Source organism: Gavialis gangeticus, unplaced genomic scaffold (assembly GCF_001723915.1).
Source record: "Gavialis gangeticus isolate Ggan-Ray unplaced genomic scaffold, GavGan_comp1, whole genome shotgun sequence".
NCBI lineage: Eukaryota > Metazoa > Chordata > Crocodylia > Gavialidae > Gavialis > Gavialis gangeticus.
The window spans coordinates 20,218,987-20,231,418 of NW_017728995.1; the positions used below are offsets into that span (position 1 = coordinate 20,218,987).

A 12,432-nucleotide genomic window follows, 5' to 3' on the forward strand; every position below is an offset into this window, starting at 1 on the left:
ATTGTTTACATAGATGAATGACACAATCCTGCTTTTATAACAAGGATCATTCATTCTGTCATACGTCTCTGGAGAAACCTTTCCTCCATATTCTGCAAGTACAGTGAATTGTAGAATGAGCTGACAATATCAGTGTCGTGTCTATGCAGCAACAAGAGACTGTAGGTCAACAACACTTAGTAAATCTGTTGCCTGTGGAGGTGGAGGTCTTGACTCGATATAGTTACACGTCTCACTTTGTTGATTCACAGGTTAGAATCCAATACTTATCTCAACGGTCCCAAAGGGAAAAATAACAGTATGTCACAAGAGTTAGCGTGAGCTGTTTCTCTTCGTATGGGAATGAGAGTTGATGAGATTAGTTTGAGTTCATCTCCTGCACTTTTGAACATGCCCTATACTGGCTTCCAAGGTGTCAGTGACAGTTCTTCTGCCATTTACTGCCTGTGACCACTGGTTGGGCACTGTTGGGCAATTTTTTTTAACCAGAGAAGTATTTGACAAGGGGCATATTTTTTCCCTTTTCATGGGAAGGCAACTTTCTTTAAGAATCTTGAAGCTTAAGTCACTGCTTCCCAAACTTTTCCTCAGCATGACCCCATTTCCTTAGCAGGGCCCCTCACTCCCCACCTCATAGCCCTCTGCCTGCTCCCCAAGTGTCCCAGGGCCAGGGACCACAGCCTCCCACCCTTCCCAATGGTGCCTGAGCTCTGGCTGCCACCTGTGGGAGGCAGTGGCTGTGGGCAGAGTGGAACGTGGAGCCCAGCTATGCTGCCGCCTCCTCTCTTTGCCCTGTGGGGTGTTCTGGCCAGTGTGGAGCCTGTGGGGGGAAGGGGATGGGAGGATGTGCACTGCCCATTGTGGGCTTGGGGCTCCCCGGCCTGCTGCCCTCCCCTCTGGGGGCTCCATGGCCCAGCAGGAGGGACCCAGTGTAGAAGGGAGCAATGTGCTGGTGTGGTCACCAAACTGAGGCATTCCCTGCCTGCCCGGCAGCAGCAGGGACACAACCCCACGTGCCGCACCTCACCTTGGTAGCCATAGTAGTGTGGCACTCCCTCTCATGCCAAGTCCTGCCCAGTAGGCCATGGAAGCAGTTCCTGGTCCAGCTCAGTTGCAGCCCCATGCCCTGCTGTGCCCCCCGAATCCCTGTTTTTCCCGACCCCACGTACTGATCTTGCAACCCCATTTAGGGTCATAAGCCACAGTTTGGGAACCACTGGCTTAAGTCTTGTACACCAGTCAGGGTTATTGACTTAACAGTGAATGGATAAGAGCCTCACCCTTTTGTCTCTTCACTTAAGAGTTCGTCTTATTTCAATGTACTTTCATTTCGGGGAAAGAAGAATATGTATTTCTGAGAAATATTTGAAGTATGGGAGGGGTGTCTGAAAAAAAAAAAAATGTTTTCAGCAAAAGGTGACTTGCTGGCATGCATTTCAGATGTCGGCACCTGCCTCAATAGTCTGGTGTTGGGGCAAAGGTATTGCAGAACTCTCTAAAGCATTGGGACTGCAGGTGAGAGGTTATAATTACCTGAGCCCAGATAGAGTTGGGTGGGATTCAGGAGCTGAAGTCCAAGAACATGATCACTAGCCCTCTGCTTAATTTCTTCAGTGACTGAAGTATGGAGATACCTAAGGCTTTGCCAGGAAAAGTTCCCTAAAGCTTTGCATCTGTGCATGCCCAGAGCTGGCATCATCCTTACAGAGCCGAGCATGCCGGTATCTGTCCCTCACCTTGCCTGATACGGCATCCTCAAACTAAATCCTCATTCAGTTTAATGCCTGAATTTACTGCACCAAAAATTCAGGTGCATTAAACTCATACCCCATGCACATCAGAATGCACCTGTCAGGGGCAAAGTTGCTTTTGATGGAAGCAGTTCAGTGTAGGGCTGCTTCTGCCCTGCTCTGCCCCTCTTGAAGCAGCCAGGGGGAGCCAGCCCTAGCCTGGCAGGGGGCATAGGGGCTGGTTCCAACCTCAGTGGGTCAGGGGAGAGCTGTTCTGGCTGCCTGGAAGCTGCCCCCCAGCCATGTGGAGGTTAGCACCCTGCTGACCTGGGACAGCTCTCCCCACCCCTGGTGGCCCTGCTGCCTAGGCTGACCAGGAGCAATTTGCTCCTAGTTAGTGTCTACATGTGCATTTCGGCACATTAGTTTAATGTGCCGATTTCTAGTGCCCTTATCTACAGGTACTAGAAAATGGTGCATTAGACTAATCTATTGCACAGTAATTGCTGTGCACGTGTAGACAGTGATGCTTTGTGCAGTAGATTAGTCTAATTCTCAGTAAAGCATCTTGAATAGATGCATCCGCTGAACACATCTATGCTAAATGTGCAGTAGACTAGTTCTGCTACACGTTAGCATGACAGGCAAAAACTGTCACAACATGTGCGCTGGTGCTACTGTGCATTAGCACACATTATGCCACATTAAGTTTAGTACCTGTTATAGGTACTATAAGGTACTAAACTTAATGTGCCACTTTTATGGCACGTTCATGAACATGTAGACTTGCCCACTCTATTTAGTGTTCTGTCTTTGGTAACTCCTCATATTGTGAATCCCATCCTGCAATGTCTGATTCTTTCAACATATTGTATGGGGAACCTACCAGGTGCCTAACTGGAGGCCATGTCATATACTCTGGAAGCCAGGTGCCTGCCTTGTGAAAATGAGCACTGGAGTAGCCAAGCCCCTTTGTGAGTGTTGTGTGTTTGCCTGTCTGATAAATGCAATAAAACACTGCATTTTAGTAAAGGGAATCAGGAAAAAACAAGCAAACAAATAGTGTTTTCTGTCTCACCAGTATGATAGAATAGTTAAATTAATGGCTAAATCTAATTAGGAACTGAAAAATTACAGCTTGTCTGCTGCCAATACTAAAGCCAATGGACTGTGAGAGAGAGCTATGGTTACATTCCAAAATGATCTCGCCATTGTTGAATCTTAAGGTGGCTTTGCTGCCTGCACTTGGAAATACAATAATCCTAGCAATTATGGTTTGTAATTTGTGAGTGGTTTGAAATGTAATGGCTTTTACTATAATAAATGGATTATCATATGTTGACAAAGTACAGGTTTAATTAACAGTGACAGATAAAGCTACTTGCATTCGGAAGCTGTTTATATTAAAAATTACCTGATAAATGGTTTTTTTTAAGCCTTCTAAAGACTCACTTGTGCATTGCCATCTATATCTGCTACTATATGTATTCATCATCATGTAGATGCTGCTTGGTATTCAAGCCTGGTGATACAATGTGATTGAGACACACTGACATAATAACTGATTGGATCAATGGCTTGATTTACATACTTGCTGGGGAGAAAGCGGCCTATTTATATCAGTATAATTTCAATTCTTATGCCTGCATTGGCTCAAGTGCATTTGCAAGTGTTTACTTTTCTACTGCCAGCTAACAGTTTTACTGTGTTTTAATTTCCCCTTGCACCTGAGAACCACGTTCAGCGAAACCAATGAGTCATGATAGCCTCAGGACACCATGCACCATATTGACTAAGAACAAACAGGCAGCACTAGAGGTCTGAGAGAGCAATACAGAAATATTGTCAGTCATACATGAAGCAAATTAATCACCACTTTGCTAGTAGGGGAAACTTTTTTGCCAGTGCCATCTGCCAAAACCTCCAGTGCAGTTTGACTGTGTACATGTCACATTCGGCGTCTTGATTTATAGGTCGTAATTTGCTTGCTATGTCACTCTGCATCTCAGCCCTGCAAGGGAGGGAAATTGTGCAGCAGCGTTAGTGACACAGCCCAAAGGACAGAGTCAGTAAAGTTTTTATATGAATAAAAAAGGTGAAGAGTGCCCGTTGGCATTTCTCTTATTTTCTGATTCACAGAGGTATTTTGGCTCATTAATTTTTGGTTTTGCATCCAGGGCAGCATGGGAGGAAAGACGAGAGGAATGTGTTCGGGTAGAAAAGGGGGAAATAACCCTGTTGCCACCAGTAGTTTACGTTTGTTAAATTAATGTGCTACATATGGTGGGGGGGTCAGGAAGAGGAATTAAAATGAGATAATAAATGAGCGGGGATTGGGAGAATATGATGCAGGAAGCAGGACTGGGAGCACGTGATGGGGCAGGCATTTGAAAGGGTCAACACCTGAACTACCCAACTCTCAGATCTCAATCAGTTGAAAAGATCTGCCAGTCATCTTCTGTTTCATCCCCTGCTTGCGCCTTTACACATTTCTCCCAACCCTCCTTCTCTCCCCCTAATGCGGGTTTCTTCCTAATGGCATTTTCTAATGCTGTGTGTCCAGTCTCATTTAAGAAAGTGTCAGCATCTCCACGCAGCACCCAAGCCAAATGCTAGAAGTCCAGCCCATTGCCGAAGGGCTTCTCCATCATGATCTCTTACCTCCTCCTGTGTGACCTGCATGCGGCACTGCTGCTGCCAGCAAAGATTATTGTGATGTGAACTGAATACCTAGTTTGTTTGGTAAATGGATTTTAAGAATGAGAGAGATTTTTTGCGTTTTCATCTGCCATCAGTTTAGCACATCCATCAGCTGTGTGTTGATGTAGATGGTGGACATGATTTTAGCCTCCAGCCTGTTACTAACTTTAGTTTGTTTAGTAAGAGTTCAGCCTAGTTCACTGGTTTGGCTTGTTATGTGACTAAAGAGATAAGAAGTGAGGGAAGAGGGAGGGGAAAGAGTTGCTTTGCTTAAATTCCCAGCATCTGTTAATTTATTTAATATACAAATGAACAAGAGCAGGATTTTTAATGCCTTTATAAGAGGTTTTCTCTCCCTCACATGTTTTAATATGGAGAATGATTAGAAAGAATTCGGGTTAATAATTAGTCGTTCAGCCCTCTTTTGGGTGACTCTTGTTGTAGCTCTGGCAATAAAGCTATGCAGATGTTCCCGCAGATGCTGAGTTTTGAAGTCCCAAGGGGCGCTGCTCAGGCTGGGACTAGTGTAGATAAGACCTCCAAGGTGCTCAAAGTAGCTGCTTGGATGCCATGCCACTGAGACCCCAAATCCCTGTGGCAGAGGCTTATCTTTTGCTTTTGGCAGGACACTAAAGGCAACTTCACTGAAGTTGCTTTAGTGCCATTTTGAAAGAAGACATGAAGTAAGAAACCTTCTGGATCTTTCCCCCTATTTAAAAGTGACACCTGAAAACATTCCCTAATTAATTCATTGTGTTTTTCCTGTTTGTTTAAAAAAATGGTGTCTTGACTTCAACAGAGATAAGATTTTCTGTTAGTAATCTGCAGGGATTTGGGGCTTCTGTTTCCTGCAGAAAAACACGGATTTTCCCCTTTTAAAGGAGAAAAATGTGGATTTTCCCCTTTGACGTGGGGCACCGTGCATTTCCCCTTGCAGGCTGACATAGGTCAAGAGGGCCAGGGCCAGGGCTTGGGGACTGTCTCTGCCACCGGGGCTGGTGGCTGAGCTCTGCAGAGCCCGAACTGGCCCTCCATTGTCACTGGGGTGGTCTAGGCATGCCAGAGCTTGGCACATGGCCCAGATGGCATGGGGCTGGTCCGGGCCATCGGGGGCCAAGCTCTGGCACATCTGGACCAGCCCTACACCATTTTGGGGGGGGGGGGGGCAGCTCTGGAAAGCCACACCCAGCCCCTGCCCCGCATATCCTCTGCCACCATTTTCTTAATGGGTAGCCTGCCTTTGATACAGTCTCCATCTGCTATTGCATAGTATCACAAAAGATGACATTAAAAGTAGCTCTAGAATAGAAATTAAAACTCCTTTGTCTCTTGAGTACCTGCCTTGAGCCCCATTGTATACCACCAGAACCTTTCAGTTGTGCCCTCCCACTATCAACAGTCCCTACTTGCCTACGCTGCTGATCTCCGAGCCAGCCCCGGGGGGGGCTGTGGCTTAAGAGTGAGGGGCACCAGCATATTGGGGCTGCTCAATGCCACAAAGTAGGGGTGGGGGGGAGGACAGCCACAGCTGGCCTGTGTCCTGGTGAGCAAAAGGGGTCAGGGGAGCTCTGATTTTTTTCATGATAAAAAACCAAAAAACAACAAAATCAGGTGCCAAAATATATAGGTATTTAGAATTTATTTTATTATAATGGTTTGAGGTCAGCATTTCCCAACTGGTGTGCCATTGAACATGTCTAGGTGTGCCATGTTATCTTGGGAGAGGAGTGGATCCTGGTGGGGCATGGCTACAGCCAGTGCCGCAACCGTGCCCTGGCTAGCCCCGCACCGATAGCCCTCCCCTCCCCACTCCACGTTTGGCTGGCGTGCCGTGGGATGGAAAAGGCTGGGAAACATTGAATTGAGGCACTGGCAGGCTTCCAAGTTGCTTTAAAATTGTAAATATATCAATATACAATGTGTTCAGCTGATTATATATGAGTGGCATTTCATTTTAATTGTGGAAAAATGCAGATTTTGGGGGTTTTAATCAGAGAATTTTGTATTTTATCACATAGTTTTGAATGGTTTAACAGAGCAAACCGGGATCCCTGGCAAACTTTGCTTTCATTGACTTTGTGTCTATACTCTGTCTCTAAGAATGAGCTGAGATTGTAAGATGAAGTAGGTGCATGCTTTTTTCTTGCTTTCCTATATGCTCAAAAAATGTTTCTTTGGGTGCTATTGCTCTTGGTTTCTGACTGTTTTAAAATGTCTGTTCCCTGCTGCACAAGAAATAATATATACCACCTTTAATTTCTTTCCCTTTTGTTAACCACTTTGTCCACTTGTATACAAAACACGGACATACAGACACGCAGCTATACATATATATTCAAAAAGCTAAAGTCCTTTCATGAAAGTTCAAGTTACAAGAAATCAGAAATAGCAAAGCCTTCTATATCGATGTTAACTGATTGTATTACAAAACTGGAAATAGTGTGTGATAGTAGGTATTATATACTAAGCATATATTAATTGTTGTGTATAGTAGACAACAATTTTTAATTATAAAAAGGGTAAAGAAAAGTAGTGCTGTATGTGCAGGGCAGTTGAATTAAAGCTACTGTTGGAATATTAATAGTTACATACCATTTGGGGCTGAATTCAAGGGTGGTATGAATAATGACGTGTTATCACAGTCTATTCAGAATTTAGCACTGCATTTTCATACACTTTTTTCAATTAACTAATATTGAAGCTGCATCTTACACATCAGGAAATCTGTTTTAGCTTCACTTCCATGCTGAGAGTCCAGAAGGCCAGGGTTGTAGAAGAAAAAGGACCAATATGAGCTTTTAAAGAGGGATATGTTGATTGCTTTTTCCGCGTGAGAAAGGGAAATAAATCAGTTGTTTGTGTTTGTATGGGGTACAAATGGTCCCAAATAGATTTTGAAGTTAAAACTTCACTGAAGTGAGTAGGGTTGGCAGGCAGCTTTACAGATAAGTGCATAGTTTGTTGTGAAGGTGGACGGTTGAATCCAGCTGATCTGCGGAGTAAGAAAGCTGCAGAAGCCATGTGTTGAAAGATACAGTCTCCTTTGTGACTAAATTACAGTTCAACCACTCTTCAGTGCTCTTGCTGTAAAGATACACAGAACCTGTGTTATATTTCTGTATTTACAGCATGCAGTGATGATCATCTTTATAAAGCTGTAGGGTGTGAAGTAGAAGCATATGTATTTTACCTTAAAGGATTTGATATTGCTGCTCCTGAGGAGTCTCAGTGGCTCCATTGAATGGCGAAGTTAAGAATTTCCTTCCCCTCCCCCCCCCCGTGTATTTGTATTCGAAATCTTGTTAAAGGTTGAGAGTTTAGAGGTGACTAATTTAACTGTGAATGCAGTGATTGTTTTGTTAATTGGTAATGCATTGAATAAAGGTTCCATGTATAAATTATTCATTCATATGGAATTCATGATTAATATGTGTCAGCTCTGCTCTTCGGCTCGCTGGAAAAACACATTAAAATTATTTTAGCAAATTCTTAACAGATGCTGCTATAACAAACTGCCATAAAGCATATAACAATATGTAGGTATTATTGAAGCAGTGCGTTTCCCTCTAAAACAGCATTTCCCAGTATAAACAATGTTCTAAAGTCTCAGCGGGCCTGATGTTTTCTTACACCACTTTTTCCATCAGTGTAATAACATTGAAGAAAATGGTACTGCGTCTGATTAACAGCTTAGTGAGTGAAACTAAAATCACACTCTTTGGGTGAGATCGTGGCTCCATTGAAATCAATGGCATTGATTTCACTCAGTGCAGGGTTTCACTTACCGTGTTAAATACTTAGGCTCCTATTTTGAGATGCCATAAATTTATGTATTGACTTCCATGGAGCTATGTGAATTTACATTTGTGGAACATCTAAATCTAGAAAAAAAATGTCTAAGCTGAATCCTAATAGTTTTATAGTAAATGGCACTATATAGATGAACTAATTCAGAGAGGCATGAACTTCTGTAGGTTACAGTTACAATTGTTAACTTTTTTTATTGTTCATCTTGACCATTTCCTTAGAGCAGGGGCTGGCAGCCTTCTCAAGCCTGAGCTGGAACAACGGGGCTTTAGTTGGGCATGGGCCAGGTGGTTTTGCAGCGTGTCGGCATCAGGGAGATTTTGCATGCATGTGTACCTGTGCCAGGCAGCTACCAGCACACTGACACCGGTGCCACTTTTCCCAGCCCCCCACTCCCTGACTGGGGCCTGAGTCTGGGCAGCTGAGAACTGCACCCACACTGCTGACGCCACTTCTCCTCACCTCCCGCTCCCTGGCTGCAGGGCAGGCACAGCTTCCAACCCGTGGGGAACTGTGCTGAAAGCCAGGCAGCTGGAAGCTGCATCGCCACTGCTGCCGCCCCTCCCCAGACCCCATCCCCCCAACTCTGGTTGCAGCGTGGATGCAGCTTCCACATCCAGGGGGGCAGGGCAAAACAGCGGTGATGCGGGCACAGCTTCCAGCTGCCTGGCTCTAAAACAGCTTTTTAGTGTCCAGCATGGGCATGGGTAGGAGCAAAGCCTTCTAGCTTCATGGGCCAGAGCCAGTGGCTCTGTGGGCCGGATGCAGCCCGCAGGCCATATGTTGTCAACCCTTGTCTTGAAGAGTATCTTAGGAGTCTGCGTTTTCAGTTTGGCATACTTATGTATGTTATGAGTTCAAATTGAAATACCAATAAGTAGAGGTCTACAAAACCCAAGGAGGTGGCTGACCAATTTCATGGGCAGAACCTGGGGCTGGCTGCCATTTTCATGGGCTGAGTGTGGTGGGCCATGCCTCTGGCCAAGGGGCCCCGGCAGTTGTGCCCCTCCCTGCAAATTGCCATATGGTGGAAAGCTGCAGCTTAATTAATTAAGGAATCCATGTCTTTATTATGTGTGAATTAATGGCTTCCCTGAGCTTAATCATGGTTTTGAGCTATCCCCAAGTGGCGGGCTCTGGAAAAAATGGTGGGCTTGCAGAAAACAAAAAAGCAAAACAAACTGGCAAGCAGAGGAACCGGCGGGAAGCCCTGCAGTCTTGGAGCATGGGGGAGAGGGGGAGATGGAAAGCCCCACCTGAGCTGCCCCCTGCCTCCCTGCTCCTTTCCCTCTCCCCCCACCCCCTATGCTCCAAAACTGCAGGGCTTCCTACCCTTTTCTCTGCTTGCCAGTAAGGTTTTGTTTGTAGCAGATCTGCTGGTTTTTGTGGAACCTACCCGAATTTGGGGTTTTTGCGAAATTCATGTAATCATGAATTTGGTAGGTCCCTACCAATAAGTTTGATTCACACCTCCTTTATGATACAGATGATCTGAATTCCACATTTGTTTCCTTTAGAGAGGCGTTTGTGGAAGTGACCTTAATGTCCCAAGTGTTGCATTGTATTAATCTTAGAGACCAAGAGACTTCTGTGTGGCAATGTTATGTTTATTCAGAGATCCGCCATTTATTTTTTTTCTTCTGTCCCTCTATTACAGTGTGCTTTTGCTCTGGGCTGTTGTCATCTTTCAGTCTAGGGTTGGCTGCATGTACAGCAGGGCTGACCCTGCAGAGACATACGAATCGTGCTACTTTCATGAGACGTCGCATTGGGTTTAGTAAATAGTATTACCCCAAGTGCATAAATGCTTGCAGGACTGGGACCCTAGCTTATGCAGCAAACTTGCCAGTGATATAAAAAAATAAGTACAGGGTGTTGAGTGTTTTATATTTGTAGTTTAGTGTTAATATGACGCCTAATGTTCAAGGGTACTGAGTTGGCTCCCTTCCCTGCTATACATAGCTAGGCATTGGAGAACTGAAAATGTCTGCAGTACAGATGCCGTGAAGCTTGGATATTTATCTAATCTAAGCAAATATCTAGAAAAGAGCTCACAACCCTCTGCTTCGCACAGTCCTATGTCTTAGTAACCTCTCTCCTAATCTGTAATTGCCTAGTTGAGTTTGGAGCCAGTTTCTGAGACCTAAGAAGAGAGTTGTGAGCTAATTTCAATTTCCTCTCGCATTTTTGAGAGTGGCAGGCCATGTTGAGGAGAGTGTAAGTCTGTGCGGAGGGAGGGAATACCTGATTTTCACTTGGCTGACGTGTGTGCAAATAAACCTCTGCTTACTACCCCTCAGGAGTGTCGTGGTGGGGTATCAGCAGCGGGGGCTGCTCCATGTGCTTTTCTTTCCTTGCCAGAGCCATGCTTTTCCATATTAACAGCCATTAAGAGAAATAGGGGAATTTTTCTGTCAGAATGATTGGCCCAGACTGACTGCAAACTGAGGTAGATACATCATTGCCTGTATTGTGCTCATTTTTTTTTTTTTTTTTTTTAAAGCTTTTCAACCATAGGAATATCAGCTTTTTGAATGAGCTCAAATTCTGTCCTTGTTCATCTGATTCATTGCTGCATGAGGCTGGCCATTGAGCTCAGTCCCCTGTGTTTGCAGCTGCCATTTATTCAAGGAATCCAAAAAAAAGTTGAATTTTTTATTTTTTGGTCCCTTGCACACACCAGAGCCACAAAACAACACTTCAGGGAAGGCTCTGGCCACGTACCCAAAGGGCCTATGTCTTTACCCTTCTTTGCCTACTGAATACCCAGGCTTTTCTCTTCTGCCACTCAGTGGATTTGATCCTCCCTCCATCTCATGTCATCTGAGTGTTTGTCTCTTCAGGTGGAAATAACAACATTTATTCTAACATGTGCCCCTTTCCCAGAATTTCAGTTCAGAAAGGCTACAACACCTTCATCAACATTTGAGATGCTTTTTGCTTTCTAATTGTTCGTATTTTTCTGAATAATGGAAGTATGTCTGTATTAATGTAAAGATGAACTAAAAACCAAGTTCCCAAAGTCAAAGTAGAGTGTACACCCTCTACTCCAAGTGCTACATTTTCAGTTGCTAATTGGACATATTTGTGTTCATTAAGCATTTATATTGTATTGATTTTAATTGCCAAAATCCACTGGTTTTGACGTCTCTTAAATACTGGTTGATCCCACGACAATCTGCTAAGTAACTTTTCATACAGAACAGCTAAGTGTAAATGATGTAAGTGGAAGGGATATATGGTGTGAATAATTTACTACATTGAATTATTATGTTATAGTACATTTCCCTGAAAACATTTTTTTTTGAGAAAACATGGGATACGGTTCCCTTTGGAATACTTGCTGATGCCAGAACACAGTGAAATTTTACTGCAGATTACATTTGGGTTTTAAAATGCAAATACTGGTATATTAGAAGTGTCTAGATACTACTGTTATGGTTACCTTATAAAAATAGAGAACTTGGAAAATATTGCATTATAAATTGTTGGATTTTGAGCAGATACGATAAAGTAAACTTGGCTTGTGTGACAAATGTTAGGTGTGTGGTTAAGTGTCTTTCTGAACTGGGGTTAAATTGGGGCTTAGAAACACTTTGTCACATAAGAGCTACCCAACAGAGGAGTGAGTGAATGTGTGTAGCTCTCCATATCACTCATGGAGTTCCCTGAATTCAGCCATTACCCTTAGTTTTCACATGTGGCTGAACTGAAAAGTGGCTTTGTGGAGTTCAGTGTTTGTTTGTCTTTTCCAGCACAAGTAAAGAGGATTTTTCTCGCCCTGCCTTCATTGCAAAGCCAGCGAGGATCTGAGGCCTGCTGTGTTTTTGCTCTTCTTGCATTATTACCAGTAATAAACTTCCAGCAGGCTAAACCATGCTGTGACTTCCACCTACATGTTTCTGTTATGTTTAGATAGTGCCCTTGGTGACAGGTGTTCATCCCTTTCCTTCATCCGGATTAGGGGCCTTGTTACACTGGGTGGCTTCTGGAGCTCTTAACCCCTGGATTGTCTACATACGAGCATCTGAAACTAGTTTTAAGCACTCTTTATGGGTGCCACCAGACAAGCGTGGCTGTGTGGCATCAGGTGTCACGGGCACTCTGTGGTGCCATGTATCGCACATTCAGTTGTTCTCCATGCTGCAAGAGAGCAGTGTGTGGGGTGTTTTTTTTGGGGGGGGGGGGGGGGGGG

At 44.2% G+C, this 12,432-nt stretch overlaps 1 protein-coding gene across 2 annotated transcripts in view; it reads left to right on the plus strand.

Moving 5' to 3' along the window:
- NLGN1 (neuroligin 1) overlaps positions 1-12,432 on the plus strand; it is a 735,624-nt gene that overhangs the window by 248,178 nt on the left and 475,014 nt on the right. The gene's annotated exons all lie outside the window — the stretch shown is intronic.